We start from the raw sequence: 16,785 nt of genomic DNA, 5'->3' as shown, positions 1-16,785 counted from the left end.
CGCCTGCATATGTTTAAAACTAACCATAAGCTCTAATCCCCTTGCACTGCACACTCCAGCCATGCTAAAGCCTCTGAATCCTAAGTCATGCCGGTTTATTCACCCTGATGCCTCCACACTTCCCGTTTCCTGTCTGAAACTTTTTCTTCCACTCTCATCGCTCCACTTTGTACCTGGCTAAATCTGACTCAGGTTTCAACTTAGTATGGATGGTACCTCCAACAGAAGGCCTTCCCTAACAGTCCTGAGCCCATTTTGAGTAAGGATATTTGCTTTAAATACTTTAACTAGAACACCCACTATCCTCTAACCGTAACACATCTCATCCCATACTGTCTGATTTGTCTTAAGGCTGGACTTGCTTAACAGTAACTTTTAATTCCATATCTCCAGCTTAACAGTGCCTGGCACATAGTAGATGCTTAATAAGTGGTAAATGGGCATACGTGACTAATAAATATTTTCCAGGAACTTTTTCAATGAACAAGCAACCAAGTACATGGGAGCTGAATGACAAACAAGCAAAAATGTGCAAAGCTGGGGGGGAGTCAGTAAGTCCAGAGTGGAGATAATTCAGGTGTGGGCACTCCACATGGCAGGCAGGAGGGAAGTCCATTACGTACAGATGCTCTAGTTTATTCATCTTCCCCAGGCTGACCCACCCAGCCCCATCACCTCCAACTCCCCGAAGAAGCCCTGTAGCATTGACTGTGAGCTACCAGCTATAGGCATGCTGAGACATTTGTTATAAACATGCAGGTGCCTTTCATACATGCCTTCACAGACACTCCATCCCATTAGCCAAGTATGTACCCCATTAGCCAAGGCAAGACTCTCCCCTGGCAGACGAGTGGTCTCAAATGCGTCCTGGTTCTGCTAGGAGGCTGAGACAGTGACCCTCTGAAAGAATGCCTAATTCCAGGCTTCTAGCTTCCAGCTATGTGCACCTCACACCTCAGGTCCCTCAGGGTCTCAGTTTTGACAAGGAGGAATTACCAGTCCTGAAGTGGTCATCGATGTTGCCGACAAATACAGCTTCATAATCCTCAGGCCTCTTCAGGTTGGGTGGTCTCTCCTTGGGATCTGAGCCATACTCTCCATTAAACCTCTTTTTGTTGCTTACAATTATTTTCTTCTTGCTGTCGCCCTCAAGAAGACTGATGAAGAGCTGTACCACCCGCAAAGCAGCTTCCCGGAATGGCACCACTATCAGCACCTGTGGAGGGAGTGATGGGCAGCCTTGGAGGGGCACGGGGAAGGAAGGACAGCTCGAGGTGAGCCTGCTGGGGACCTAAGGAGCCCTCCGTTCCACAGCCCCTGGCCAAGGACCACATCCGTGTCACCCCCTTTACACAGGACCTGACTCAGTACTGAAGGCTGAGCATCTTTCCGACCCACAGCACCATGTCCTATGGACTTCAATCTCATGGCTCCTTGGGGTGGGGGGCGCAATTCTTAAGCAGAATGTAGAAATTTTTTTTGCGGTACGTGGGCCTCTCACTGTTGTGGCCTCTCCCGCTGCGGAGCACAGGCTCCGGACGCGCAGGCTCAGCGGCCATGGCTCACGGTCCCAGCCGCTCCGCGGCATGTGGGATCTTCCCGGACCGGGGCACGAACCCGTGTCCCCTGCATCGGCAGGCGGACTCTCAACCACTGCGCCACCAGGGAAGCCCAGAAATACTTTTTGAGGTAAGTCAATGCCGTTAACAGAGGTGTCCATTAGCAAAAACCCAAGGGCATAAACACACAAAGCTCTTTGAGGACAAGAAATTTTACTCATTTCTGTCTCCCACAGAACTTAGTTCAGTATTTTGATCCGTAAGACCCAAGGAATATGCTGAACAAATGAATTAGATGTATTAAGTAGAGAATAAAGTTAGTAAGGAAAGGACTAAAGCATCATTACTTTTCTAGTACATTTCCTAGTACATTTTTCAGAAATGATGATAAAGGATTTCTGAAATAAGATGATATTTCAATGGGAAATATAGGATTCAGTTTTCCAAACATTTCCAAAAGTGCTTAATTTTAACTGTTGAGGAAAAAAAACAGAAGATGCTTAACAAATGATTACCTTCTAACTACTCTTGTGTAAACAATACAATCAATGGATATAACCCCAGTCAGATCAGGCAATTCACCAAATTCTGAATGTGATTCATGGGTAATCTACCTCATATTCTATTTTGCAATTCTAAATGGAAACAGATAATCTTATTATCCTGATGTTCAAGATTCTGAGATAGTTTCTCAGAAAGGCAACCAGCACAGCCAGAGGGGTGTAGTGATTCAGTTTGGTACAGTGCAGGGATGATGGATCAGTTTTGAAGAGGACCAAGTTACTGTCCCGGCTGTCACACTAAGTAAGTGTCTAGGCTTTGGTTTCCCCAACTATCAAACAAGAGGGTTGGACTAAGAAATCTCTAAGAGCCATATCAGTATCAAAATCCTAAAATCCTATTAAGCCCAATGAGAAGAATCTAAGAAGATGAGGCTTCTTCAATATAGACACAGAGGCTAAGGGGTAAGGGGGTATGGGTGGCACAGTATCTAGCTCCAGCACATCATGAAAAATGTAGACAGAATTAAACGATGTAAGCTCCCAATCCACTGGAGCTTAGGCTTATGAGCCACATAAATGTAATCATCACTTTAAGCAGTAATAAGGATACAATGCAAAAACAGGGATTTTGTTTTCCAAGGTTTACATATTTATGTGGCTTGGTGAAGAGAATCCTTGGTTCTAGTCCTGTCTCTGCTACTTTTTCCCTGGTTCTCTTTAGCAAGGTCCTCTACGAATCTGGGTCTCTGTCCACAGGTGTAATATGTAGGGATTGAATAAAAGGCTCCTTAAGGTCCCATCCAGCTCTGACAATCACAAAGAAGAGATTTATAGTGGAGTGTTACTTATGTAGGATCAGGGTTTAGCTTTAAGGAGAGAATTATCATGGAGGTACCTCCTACTCCAGTTTCCAGTTAGATCTGCTATTAGAGACAGTCCACTGAGCTGTCTGCAGCACTGCTGTGACATTACCTGGCCCATCTAATATGCTCATTCTTGGACTCATTCATTATTCCAATCATTAAAACATCTGAGAACCTGCTAAGTGCCAGGACCCATATGTTAGAGCCTTACAGCCTCCTTGAGGGCAAAGTTCTGCTGCTGCCACTCACCTTGGGCCTCGTTAGCCCTTGGTCCCTGAAGTCATCATCATCACCCAACCCAAGTTTCTGGCTTCGGCATCTGCTGTTGTTGGCAAGCACCTGGGCATTGGCTTTGAGAACGTGATTTATCACATGCAGGCAGTACACGTGGCGAATCTCTTCCCCTTTCTTCAGGGCAGTCCTTTCTGGGTAGAACAGGTCCCGGTAAGAATTCATAATTAAGAAGAGCTCTTTCTGGAGGGGTGTGAAGGGGCTACTTGAATTTGGGGGACCAGAGAGGAACTGGCTGTTGGTCTTGATCCAGGTGGATTCCAGAGGCTTCTGGAGATGAAGTGACTTTAAGTCAATGTCCTTTGGGGGTTTAAAGGTTTCCAACTGTTAAAACCTGGATGAAAAGACAAGCTGGCCCAGGATGGGCCACTGTGGGAGAAATGATCAAGAACTAAGTTAGAAATGAATTATAGTACCTTACATTCATATAGTGCTTTATAATTTACCAAGGCCTTTCACAACTTACAGATCCTCTCACTTTATCCTCACAACAACCTTACAAGCTAAACACTATAATGCTCTTCTTGCAGTTTAGGAAATGCTGAGGTTCAGAGCTTATAGGATTCAGACAAACAGAGGCGAACAGAGCTAAGGGTTAGAGCCCAAGGTTTCTGACTTTAGAAACCTTGTGAGCTCTTCACTAGATCAGTGGGTCACAAACTGTCCTGTGGACCACACTGTAGGAAGTCAAAATTTACTCTAGACAAAAGAAAAGGGGGCCCAACGGTCAAATAACTTCGGTAACCACCACAAAACCTAATCCCCCTCAGGGAGAGTCACATGCAGATCGGACACTAAAGGTTCTGCTGAGTCCTGTAACAAGGACTCCGTTCCACTTCGTTTGACCCAGAGTTTTCCAAATTTACTTGGACGTGGAACAAGGTTTTTGTTGTTGTTTTGGATTTTTTTTTTTTTGGAGACATATATTAGAATCAAAAAGAATAGTATTTTGTGGAATACCAGTTTGGGAATTTTTGCACTGTAACAAACTGCTGATCTTAGCAATAAAGAAAGGATGACCTCTGCAATAAAAAAGAATTAACTATTGATATATGCCAACAACTGGGATGAATCTCCAAGGAATTATGCTGCGTGAAAAAAGCCAACCTGTATGATTTTATTTATATAACGCTTTTGAAATAACAAAATTATAGAAATGGAGAACAGATTAGTGGTTACCAAGGGTTAGGAATGGGGGAAGGGAGGTGGGTGTGGTTATAAAATGGCACCAGGGAAGAGGAGGGATCTTTATGGTGCTGGAAATGCTCTGTATGTTGACTGTGGTGGTGGCCAGGGCAACCTACACGTGATAAAACAGTAGAGAACTAAATAACACAAAGGAGCAGGAGCAAAAGTGAGGAAATCTGAATAAGACAGGTAGGTTGTATCAGTGGAAATTTCCTACTTGTGATATTGTACTACAGTTTTGTAAGATGCTACCACTGGGGGAAACCGGGCAAAGGGCACATGGGATACCTTTGTATTATTTCTTACAACTGCATCTATAATTATTATCTCAATAAAAATTTCAATGAAACAAGGATGACCAATTCTTATGAATAGCATCAGTGGTGAAAAAAAAAATCACCGAAAAAAGAAGCAAAAACTGCTCCATACTGAATAATTTAGGTGTGAACTTATCTCAGATATTTCAAACAAATGAACAGCAGTAGCTACTGTCTGACTGAACACTTCGTACATGTCTTCCAGTAAACTAAATTACTTTATTTTGATGCAGGCATTACTGTCCCCCTCTAACAGATGAGAACAGTGAAGATTAAAAAGGTAGATTAACTTGCCTTAGGTCATGAGATAGCCCCTTGCAGACGTTGGTCTAAACCCTGGTGTACCTGTCTCCAAAGCATTCTTATCTTATTGGTCCCCACCTTCCAGCTTCCCAGTGCCTTTTCTAGCTATGCCTGTGCCTTACTGGGCTCTTCCAGTCTTCCTCTATCTTGCTCCCTATCAAGCCATCTGCCACGGGTGTGTATCATACATTCAGGGAGACCACTAAAACCCAAGACCACTGCTTTTCTCCATTTGTAACTGTGATGATGGAACAATGCTTACTTTTAGCTGGTGGGTAGTTTTGGGATTTGTGGCAACAGCCTGGATTTCTTTTTCTTTCAGTTCTTTGTTTACATGTTGTGCAAATGGATCTAATTCAGAAATAAAGAATATTAGAACACTTAGGGCAAATGACAGGGATTTTCCAGTCTTCCCCTGTGAATGACATCCTGTTTTCATGATGTTAACTCATCTTTTTCCCCATCAACTTTCCCCATCATTTATCCCAGTCCAGAGCTTAAAAGTTTCTGACAGGTTCATCTCCCTAAAGCATTTCTTTAATCACGTTATTCCCCACCTCAAAAACCTTTGAAGAAACTTCTTGGACTGAAATTCAACATACACCTCTAACCTACCTCTCTAATGTAATTTTTGAATTACGTGGCTCTCAAATTCTTCTGCCACTGTGGCTTTCCTTCCTTTAACTGAAAATTCTATCCTCTTGTTCACCGCATTTCTATATATCCAAATAGTATCCGTTGAATGTTACCCCCTGACTCACAGTAAGTAACTATTTCCCAAGAGCCTACTGTGTCAGGCACAGTTCTGGCTCCAAAGAAGCCATCTCTGGTCCCCTATAGACAGTCATCACTTTCTCTCAAGCGCCCCACCCTGCCCTCAGTTATCCACACCAACACATATATGTGCATGTCCTACCTCACCTAACTAGACTGCAAGATCCCTGAGGGCAGGTTCCATGTCTGATTTAACCTGCACTGGAAGACAAATATAAATGCTCAACACTCAACTGAGGTGAACAAATGATCAAAATGGCAGGGTCAGTGCTCTGCACTGGCCACCCAACCTTCTCTTCCAGCCCCACTCATGTAAGAAGCAAAGTTAAATGACCCATTCAGGGACCCAGGTAGTAAAACTTCAAATGCAGTGCACCTTATATTAAGACCTAAGATAAAGGTGAACAATAGGAAATAAGAATTCTAGGTGATAATATATCAGTACAGACCAAACAACCAGAGAAACTTTAGGATAGTCAAGCCTCCTAATGTTTCCTCCAGGGTTTTTTTTTTTTTAACGTTTTTTGAGTTCAGAACGTGGTTTTTGCCCAAATTCTACCTGCTACTTCTTCCTCTTGTCTAGAATAGCTAACAGAACCAAATGAGGATTAAAATTTCAACTTCAGTGGCACAGCTGGTTGAAGAATGGCACTGGGACCAAAAAAGGCAGTCAGGACACAGAATGAGACCAACCTGACTTGCCCACCCAGGCACAGGCTAAGACACAGGACCTGAGAGACAGCAGAGCCCTGCCTCAGCCTACCACAGGCTTGTCTAAGTAACAGTCATGGGGACAGAGGCATGGCCCAGTGTTCTGTATCTTGACTTTGGCGATGACAATATAAATATACACATTTGTCAAAACTTATCGAATTATATACTTAAAATGGGTACACCTTGTTGAATGTAATTCATACCTCAATAAAGTTGATTTTAAAGTTAAATTAAAAAGTCGCCTGTGGGGACTTTCCCAGTGGCACAGTGGTTAAGAATCCGCCTGCCGGGCTTCCCTGGTGGCGCAGTGGTTGAGAGTCCGCCTGCCGATGCAGGGGACACGGGTTCGTGCCCTGGTCCGGGAAGATCCCACATGCCGTGGAGCGGCTGGGCCTGTGAGCCATGGCCACTGAGCCTGCGTGTCCAGAGCCTGTGCTCCGCAACGGAAGAGGCCACAACAGTGGGAGGCCCGCGTACCGCAAAAAAAAAAAAAAAAAAAAAAAAAAAAGAATCCACCTGCCAATGCCGCGGAGCAACTAAGCCCATGCGCCACAACTACAGAGCCTGAGCTCTAGAGCCAGCGAGCCACAACTACTGAGCCCATGTGTCACAACTGCTGAGCCTGCGTGTCACAACTGCTGAAGCCCGTGTGCCTAGAGCCTGCGCTCCACAACAAGAGAAGCCACCACCGTGAGAAGACCACGCACTGCCACAAAGACCCAATGCAGCCAAAAATAAAGAGAGAGACTGGGGAGACAGGGTGGAGCTTTCTGGCTTCTGAGGTGCTTCCTAGTAATAAGGACCAATCAGATTAGCCACTGCCGGGTCTCACAAATCTGTAAAATTACTGCTCCAGTAAGGAAGAGCAAGTGAAGGATAGAGAGAAAAATGCAAAGTACTTTTCTCCTCTTTCTCTCCCTTCCCTGCTTGGGGAAAAAAATCAGAAGTCTTCCCCTGACCCCAGCTGTGGATCGTGAGCTTTGAGGAACTGGCCTTCCCTGCTATCATTGTTCAACTGTTTGTCCTCATGAACAGCCGCGCCCACTCGCAACACTGCCTAACCCTGAAAAACACAAAAGATCTCGGAGAAGCATTTCTTTCCAGCTCTACATCTAGCTGCTAAACTATCTGTTTCTATTACTGCTCATTCCAATAACAAGAGATTTAACAGGTATTAGACCACAACCACCCATACTAAGCACCAGCTGAATTCAAACAACATGAGCTGTGCTCTGACCTTGTGATGCTTTCAGAGAACAGTTGCCTCCTCTTTCCTCTTCGAGAAAGTTGGTTCCTAGGCTGAAGAGTGACTCATGTTTTGCATCTGTAAACTCCTCTGGGGATTCCTCTGCTGTGCCAGGTGGCCCGTGCCCATCTTTTCCCTTAGGGTCAGCAGGTAAGGCCGCATCTGCAGTTTTGATAAAACATTTTGTGAAATTATTTACTACTCATAAATATAATTACACTTCTGTTGACAAATGAAATCTAATTCCTTAGGCTATCATTTACTTTTAAGCAAATTCAGGTAGAAGACATAAGTCTCAAAACTGAGCTTGACTGCTGACCTAGTACCTGTAAAGATGTTCAAATCAGCGTTGATATAACAAATAACTAGAAAAAATGATTTCGTCATTTCTATCGAAGGGGTACTAATTAAATTACCACATATTATTTACAATGGAATACTATGTGATTAAGCTAATGTGAACCCAGTTACACACGTTATATCATTAAAGAAAAAAGTAACTTACAGAAATATATGAGGCCATTATGCACATACACACAAATATATATTCACTCATATATCCATAAAAAAGTAGTCTGGAAGGTTCTATAAAATGTTAAAGGTGTTCATCCCAGGGTGGAGGAGATATATGTTAACTATATCACCCTCTTAAATTTTTACAGGAAATATATATTACTTTTATAATTTAAAAAACCAAACTTTTCATTTTTAAAAACCTAAAACATGAAAGAAAACTGGAAAACCAACAAAATCAAAAAAGTCCCTAAGTCTGAGGCAACGATTTTTTTATCCGAGTACAAGTGATGAATGAAAACACTAAGAATGGTGTGTGACACCTTAAAGTATAGAAAAAAACACAGTAAGGCAAATAGGCATTAAGATAATAAAATATAAAAAGTTACCCAGATATATTCAGACAATGGACTACTATTCCAGTAATAAAAAGAAATGAATTACTCATATGAACTACACGGATGAGTCACAACAACATGAGGAGCCAAAGAAGCCACATGCAAAAGGGTACTTATTGTGTGCTTCCATTCATATGAATTTCTAGAATAGGAAACACTAATACATAGTGAAAGAAAGCATGTCAGTGGTTGCCTGATGCCAGGCCTGGGAAACTGACTGTAAAAGGACAAGAAGGAACTTTTTGCAGGTATTGGAAGTGTTCTGTATCTTGACTTTGGCGATGATAATATAGACAGACACATTTGTCAAAACTTATCAAATTACATACTTAAAATGGGTACACCTTGTTGAATGTAATTCATACTGCAATCAAGTTGATTTTAAAGTTAAATTAAAAAGTCACCTATGGGGACTTCCCTGGTGGCACAGTGGTTAAGAACTCGCCTGCTAATGCAGGGGACGTGGTTTCAAGCCCTAGTCTGGGAAGATCCCACATGCCGCAGAGCAACTAAGCCCGTGCGCCACAACTACAGAGCCTGTGCTCTAGAGCCCGTGAGCCACAACTACTGAGCCCATGTGCCACAACTACTGAAGCCCACGTGCCTAGAGCCCATGCTCCACAACAAGAGAAGCCACCACAGTGAGAAGCCGGCGCACCGCAACAAAGACACAATGCAGCCAGAAATAAATTAATTAATAATAATTTTTAAAAAACTAGTCACCTAGATGTCCGAGTGAGACAGAGTTCCTTTAAGCTTTCAATCCCAGCTCTTCTCTGAAGCCTCCCCTCATGCACCCTGGCAGCATGTGACCACTTTGCACCTCTTTAACACCTTATATTTATCGGTTCCATTCAGATTTGATGCTTGAAAAGTTTTGTATATTTTATGTCTATCTTCCACTAAACTTGGTTCCTCTAAGGCAGGAACAATAATCTCTTTCATAAATTGAGACCATTACAAAAACAGAATTTTGTTCCCTTTCCTCTCAATCAGGGGAATTTGAAGTAGGATTGATGAAATCCTGGAAATCATAAGCAAAAATGTCATTTCTGCATTTTTATGGCCAGAGGGTCCTTCCTGTGTTTTCATCAGATTCTTGAAGATATCACAGAGCCCAACAATGTTAAGAATCTCTGCTTTGAATCCATGTGCTTTCACCCAGCTCTATGGTACAAGGCACCCTGCCCCTGGGGCAATCTGTCTGTGGTCCCTGCAAAGATGATAAACCCACATCAAAGACACTTACTCTTCTGCATGTCAGTAGACTCTACTGCCGTCTCTTCCTCCACAACGATGTCACTATCGCCGTCTTCAAGATTCATTTCTGCCTCATCTATAACACTGTCTTCTTCCTCTTCCTCCTCCTCATCTTCCTTGGAAACATCCTTTAACGTGGCAAGTAGTCTGTTGTAACCAGAAACTTGTTCTGGTTCACTCTATGCTTCACTTTCAGAACTTGAAGTATCTAAACCCTCTGACTAAAAGGAAAATGGGGATTTTAAAAACAAAAATTATATTGTTCTTGTTGCTACCCCACGACTATCATCAGGCCCACAGTGGAACCAAGTTCAGACTTTTCTAAATAAAAACTAGCTTTTCTGCAAATATGCAATCTCATCTATTCAACCAAATCTAGCACCAAATTTGTTTAAAACAGCTAATCTAGCTATGATTCTAGAAGCTCTTCCTCTTCTTTGAACTGCTAATGTACCACATGGGAAGACAGCAAACTAAACACATGGAGCTTTAGGTTATAAGGCGATCTAACCTATGTGTCAGACACTTGGCACCTTTAAAGGAGCAACAGGAAAACTTACAACAAAAAAGTGTACTTTATTTCTGAGTCTGGGGTAATGAAATAAGACCTTTGATGATTTTGCACTCTATTTTATGTTAAGTAAACATGACATTCCCTCTTAGGATTCACCAAGAGCCCTCTGGTAAGCCTCCTTAACAGGTTCTAACAGGCTAATCTCTCAGGACAGTTTCATACTTTATACTATATTAGTTATCACAATGGCATTTTAACAGACACCTGCACTTAAAACTAAGCAATATTACTAAAATATAGCTTACATCTAAAATCAAAAAGAGTGGAAATGTAGCCAAACTTTATTACCATATATAATCTTAAAAGTAACAGTCCAGAATCTACTATCATAAAGAAGGTATAAAGCATTACCAGTTGACAAGTCTGTGGTTTTGCTTCCTTTCTGGAAACCCTGAGAAGAAACAGGCAATGTTAAACTTTAACTACTAGTATGTAGCAATTAGGAAAAGTCTAATGATACAACTTTAAATGAACATGGCAGACTATACCGTTATAAATACATTATATCTATTGTCAAGTAAAAACTCCATATGCATTTGGACAGGTTTTGTAAGGATATGCCAAATAGATAATAATAGATGAATGAAAAAGTCTAACAAGACCACATGACAAATACTACAGTCACACAGTAACAGGCTCTCATCCAAAAGATGGGAAATTTTGGCAAATAAAAGCCGTCGGGGTTCACCTTTTCTAGCAAATTTCTTAAGTAGGCTATCCCGCTAACTGTTGATAAAGCAGCCCAAAGGGGTGGGATGAGCACTGAGATCATAACTGAGAGTCTGGACACTTATAAAGGAACCCACAACTACCCAAACATTAGTTTCCTCATGGTCACTGAATACATAGGTGATGTCGAGGGTCCCAAGCAATTCTTTTCTTATTTTTTTTTAACTTATTTATTTATTTTTGCCTGCTATGGGTCTTCGTTGCTGCGCCCGGGCTTTCTCTAGTTGCGGCGAGCGGTGGCTTCTCTTGTTGCGGAGCAGGGGCTCTAAGCTCGCGGGCATCAGTAGTTGCACCACCCTGGCTCAGCTGTTGTGGCTCGCGGGCTCTAGACTGCAGGCTCAATAGTTGTGGCGCACGGGCTTACTTGCACCGCGGCACGTGGGATCTTCCCGGACCAGGGCTCGAACCCCTGTCCCCTCCGTTGCCAGGCGGATTCTTAACCACTGCGCCACCAGGGAAGCCCCCAAGCAATTCTTTAAAAACATACAGAACGAAAACAAGCTTATAAAATCTCTGCCCAGTCGCCACACAGGAGGCGTGCCGTCTAGCATAAAACTACAGGCTCAACAAAGGGTAGGAAGACCGGTGAAGAACCCCATCTCAGGCGGGAAGCCGCCAGGATCCCCGGGCGAGCTAGGCCGGCGCCGGGGCAGCGTGGGACGCGGCGGGAGCTGCCCTGTCACTACCCCCGGGGCACCGGCGGACCAAACGCGGGGACACGCGGGCTCCCACCGGGAAAGGACGCCGGCAGCGCCGGTCCCAGCCTTGCCTCTCCATACGTGTCATAGAAGGGATGCTCCTCGCCGAAATCCCTTAGATGCTTCTTCTGCTTTTTAGTTAGGGAGCTGAGCAGCTGGCTCTGGCTCCGGCTCCGGCTCCGGCTCCGGCTCCGGCTCCCGCGTTTGCCCATGGGGAAGACAGCAAGTCAGCCAAACCTCCAAGAATCGCGTTTTGCCCCCGGAAGTAGTCTCGTCAACCCACTCACGCGGGCTTGCCAACGGCGCTTTACGGCGGAAGCAGGGTGCCATAAAGCAGACCCGCTTTACGTCGCGCTTGTACGACAGGCGTTAGAACTTCCTGTTTCCCATTCTGCCCCCTAGCGAGGCTCTTTGGAAGCACGTGCACGCATGCGCAGCTTTTCTCTGAGCCCCATAAGGAAGGAAGGCAGGCAGGCAGGGAGGCTTCGGGCTTCCCCAGGTGGGTAAATGGGTGGGTGTACTTTGTGCGTCTGTTTTGGCTGTGAGAATCAGCCTGCATAAACGTGTAGTGACTGAGATGGTTGAATGCAGTGCCTTTATATTATGCCATAATACAAATACCAACTAACATTTAAGGCTGCCGGTGCATCTCAATTCATCCTCACAACAACAGTAAACAAATAGGCCTTGTTAATAAGCCTGATATTGGAGATGAGAAAGCTGATGCTTACAAAAGGTTACATACACACTAACAAGAGAGGAGATGGAAACCTAATTCTCTCTGATGCGACCACAGGCTTTTCCCACTAGGATCTGCCCCATGCGTGTGCCATGTGAAGAATGGGGACGCAAGGCTGAGATGCCCGCCCTTACCCTACCCCCTCATTTTCTGAAAGGATTGCAAGGGCCCTTGGTAACAAATCTGTTCTGGCATTTTTCATGTTATAAAAGCAAAAACACATCCAGAGAGGTAAAGTGACTTTCCTAAATCACCCGGAGAGTCGATGTTAGAGAAAGCAGTAAAACTCAATCAAGTGTCTCAAAACTGATTTGGGGCAAAGTGGGATGGAAAACTTTTAAAGGGTAAGTAACTTTTCTATATCTGGGTCGTGGTGGTGGTTACACCTTGTATACAATTACCGAAATTAATCAAACTGTACCTTTAAATTTGGTACCTTTTAATGCAAGTAAATAATAACCTCAATAAACAAAGAGGTAAAAACAGCGCAACTGGACTTAATACTCTAGAGACAGGCAGAGTGTGCAGGGATACTTAAAAACCACAGGATAGGGCTTCCCTGGTGGCGCAGTGGTTGAGAGTCCGCCTGCCGATGCAGGGACACGGGTTCGTGCCCCAGGTCTGGGAAGATCCCACATGCCGCGCGGAGTAGCTAAGCCCGTGAGCCATGGCCGCTGAGCCTGCGCGTCCGGAGCCTGGGCTCCGCAACGGGAGAGGCCACAACAGCGAGAGGCCCGCGTACCGAAAAAACAAAACAAAACAAAAACCACAGCATAAACACAGAGACACTTTGTTTCTAATAGTAACTTACAATGTCAATCATAAACCACAGAATTCACCTGAATATTTAAGGTAAAATAGGAGCCATCAAAGATAGTGTTCACTGCCTCTGCTATTAGACGAGCGTCTGTGAGAGAATTGGACCTTTGTCCAATACCATGTCACACCTATACACGTCGCACTACAACTATTCAAATCCTAGTTTTCTCCTTCTGGGGACCATCTACTCCTAATTAGATTCTGGGACCTTAGGGTGGGGGAGGGAGGCAAGGGGAGGGAGGATCAAGAAAATATGCAAAACAGCAGGTGGTGCCAGCAGGTGGCCCAGCCAAGGAACCCAGAAACAAACACACAGCTGTCTTCTGTCTCATTTCAACATAAAAAGTACAGTCACTTACGTAAACAAAAGGCTGCTTGCAAATCTCATCATACATACTAAGGCACTAACCACAGTATAACCTGGCTATGACAATAAAGTCATACAATGTTTTGTCTCCTCCCACCCTATTCCAAGTGCCCCAGCTTCCCTCCCCAGAGGCAACCAGTTTCTTGGTGTTCTTCCAGAGATCTGCTCTAAAAAGCTATACTCTTGAGCACTTGATGTGACTCTTTACTCTCTCCTGCTTTCCATGGCATTGTAGTCCTATGGACAGGTCTAGACTGTTCCCAGGTTCAGACACAACTGTGCCCTAGCTCCACCCAAGTGGTCTCATCATTGGCTCACTGAGCCCGCTTCTGAAAATATTTATATTAGCCTTTGACAACAGAAAAGGGGATGCTTTGTGAAATTTTAAAATGAGAGTTCAGAATTTAAACATATTTTTCATGCCTCCAGTGAAAGTTCTCTTGGTAAAACCCACACAAAGAAGATGCATGTGTCAACTAGTGAAGGCCCTGGGAAAATCGTAATAAAGGCAAAATTTGTTCTTCCCTTTCTTCTTCTCACGCTCAGCCCTTCCTTTTCCCTCCTGCAGGGTTTTCTTTGCCCTTTGCCCTCAAGGACTCATTATTTTCAGGGGTAAAAACAATCCAGGAAATAATCTTTTATACTAGTTTGTAAAGAGAGGCTGATGAATTAATGTTACTTGGGTATTTCAATTCGGGGAGACTCCCTAGGATAACGATCTCAAGGGGTGGGAGGGCGGTGGCTGTCCCTTAACCCAAGATGGTCAGAGTGTTCAGAAAAGTGTTAGTTTTTCTTTATTAAAAACTTTTTCTTTGGAAAATTTCAAGTATATACAAAAGTAGACAAAACAGTATAATGCACTCCCATGTTCCCATCCCTCGGCTTCAATGCAAGGCCATCTTGTTTCATTTATATGCCCACCCACTACCCCTAACTCCCGCCCCTGTATTATTTTTGAAGCAAATCCCAGACATTGTATTATCTTATCTGTAAATATTTATTTCTAAATATCTAAAAGATAAGGGTTCTTTCTTTAACATAGCTACAATGGCACTATTTCACCTAAAAAAAAGATGATAATTATTTAATATCATCATGTAACCAGTCAGTATTCAGATTTCTGATTGTCTCATAAATGTCGTCTTTTTTTTTACACTGTTAGTTGAACATGTTCTGCTGTTCTCTGTTTCTCGCGAATACATTGTGGGATTTAGAACTTTGATCAGATTTCATGATAGCTGATATTTTATACTTCCATCAGGAGGCGTACACCGTCTGGTTGCCTTTCATTTTGTGATGTTACCAGTCATTGGTAGTCAATGTCTAAATTCGTTAATTCATTAGAGGTCACATTCTAATTGTATCATGAGGTGATATTCTAATTCTATCATTTCTTCTTCACTTACTTGCTGGACTATTTCTATGAAAGCAAGCTTTTCCTTCCCCTAAATTTTGCTTACCCAGTGGTACTGTTTGTCTAGGAAAAGCAGAAGAAATGCTTGATTCTCTCCCTTCATTTACTAATTTTCAACACAAGGAGTCAATTCACTGGATCTTCTAATGTTGACCAATCAAGTTTTTTTTTTAATTTTTAGTATCATTATGAACTCATGGAATTATACAAATTGATGTGTTTTAATCCCTTGCAGATATTATGGTGTACATGATTGGAAAGAGCTTATTTGACATATAGTGATGTATTTGAAAAGACAAACTATGTCCTAATACAAACCACAGAAAGTAAACAGGAGTCTATCTGAGATTCTCAACAGAGCAGGAATGGGAAGGTGGGGAAGGAGCACAATTTGAGGATACAGATCAGATGCTGGGGAAGTTTGAGTTTTGAAACTTATGTGATAATATAAGTGGTAACAAGGGCACATGTGTTCAAGATATGTTGACAGGGAGCCATAAATAATCCAAAGGTATGGCTCTCTAATTATGAAAGCTCTGACACCTCAGCTACTGATTTGGGAAGATTCTGGGGAAGGTGTGTGTGCACCCACACATCTGTCTCCTCCTAGATGCCTCAAATCAGACAGTCTCCTCCACCACATGTATGCATACACGTCTGTATACACCCCAAAGCCATCCAGCCTCTTCCTGAGAGTGCTGGTAGAAATCAGTCTCTCGCTACCAGTATAATGAAATGAGCTTGTTTATTCATTAAAAAAATGTTCTAAACACCATGTGCCAGGTGCTGTGCTAGTAGCTGAGGCTGGGGGAAAGAATAAGATCCATTCCAGCCTCTTCAAGGAGCTCTCAGCCTCATCCAGGTATGGATAAGTATGCAGACTATTACGATACACTGTGATAAATGCTAAACTGATAGATGCTGGGTGCTAAGGAAGCAGCTCAGTCAGGGTTTTGGTGCTGCTGGGGGTTGGGGGCCGGGGAGCAGGGTCATCTGCTGCCTTTGAGCGTTTGTCAGCCTGTCACGCTCATTGAACATCGGTATTGAACTTGAGATTAATCTAGATTGTAGATTTTAGGCTGTATGAGTTGTTTCAGCTGACTTCATGAACAGCATGTGTGTGTGTTCAAGACAGGGTATGAGGGATATAGGGCAACAGGAAATTAGAGAGCTGGGTAGTCATCGGATTCCACAGTGTTTATTGTGTAAGGAGCAATGAGCTTTCTAGGTGGAGCATGTTTTAGATAACGAGATTATGTCTGAAAAGAGAAAAGCTTTGTAGTGCATTTCAATGCACTCTACATAACTTGAAAATGTAAAACACTATTATATATAGTGCCTACCCTTTCTATTCATCTGTACCCAGAAGAACTATCCATTGTCAAACCCAGAGCCTGGCATAGAGTGACCTGTAATAATTATGTTTCCTCAAGCTTATCAGAGGTTGTTTTATATTAGGCCTAGCCTAAAACTGAAATATTTTATCAGATTATATTCATCTGACTGAGAACAAGGC

At 43.2% G+C, this 16,785-nt stretch overlaps 1 pseudogene across 1 annotated transcript in view; it reads right to left on the bottom strand.

Annotated features, from left to right (window-relative positions):
• LOC307047965 (U3 small nucleolar RNA-associated protein 25 homolog) overlaps positions 1-12,260 on the bottom strand; it is a 28,125-nt pseudogene extending 15,865 nt beyond the window's left edge. Inside the window, exons 1-7 of the transcript in view lie at positions 12,012-12,260; positions 10,855-10,894; positions 9,919-10,150; positions 7,750-7,920; positions 5,287-5,375; positions 3,175-3,585; positions 997-1,216 (exon numbers count right to left, since the gene is read on the bottom strand). The product of the transcript in view is annotated as a U3 small nucleolar RNA-associated protein 25 homolog (transcript). The remainder of the gene's footprint in view (positions 1-996; positions 1,217-3,174; positions 3,586-5,286; positions 5,376-7,749; positions 7,921-9,918; positions 10,151-10,854; positions 10,895-12,011) is intronic.
• Between the last annotated feature and the right edge of the window lie 4,525 nt (positions 12,261-16,785).

This window comes from Hyperoodon ampullatus, assembly GCF_949752795.1.
Source record: "Hyperoodon ampullatus genome assembly, chromosome: 2".
Classification (NCBI taxonomy): Eukaryota; Metazoa; Chordata; class Mammalia; order Artiodactyla; family Ziphiidae; genus Hyperoodon; species Hyperoodon ampullatus.
This window is presented reverse-complemented; position numbering and strand designations above follow the sequence as displayed.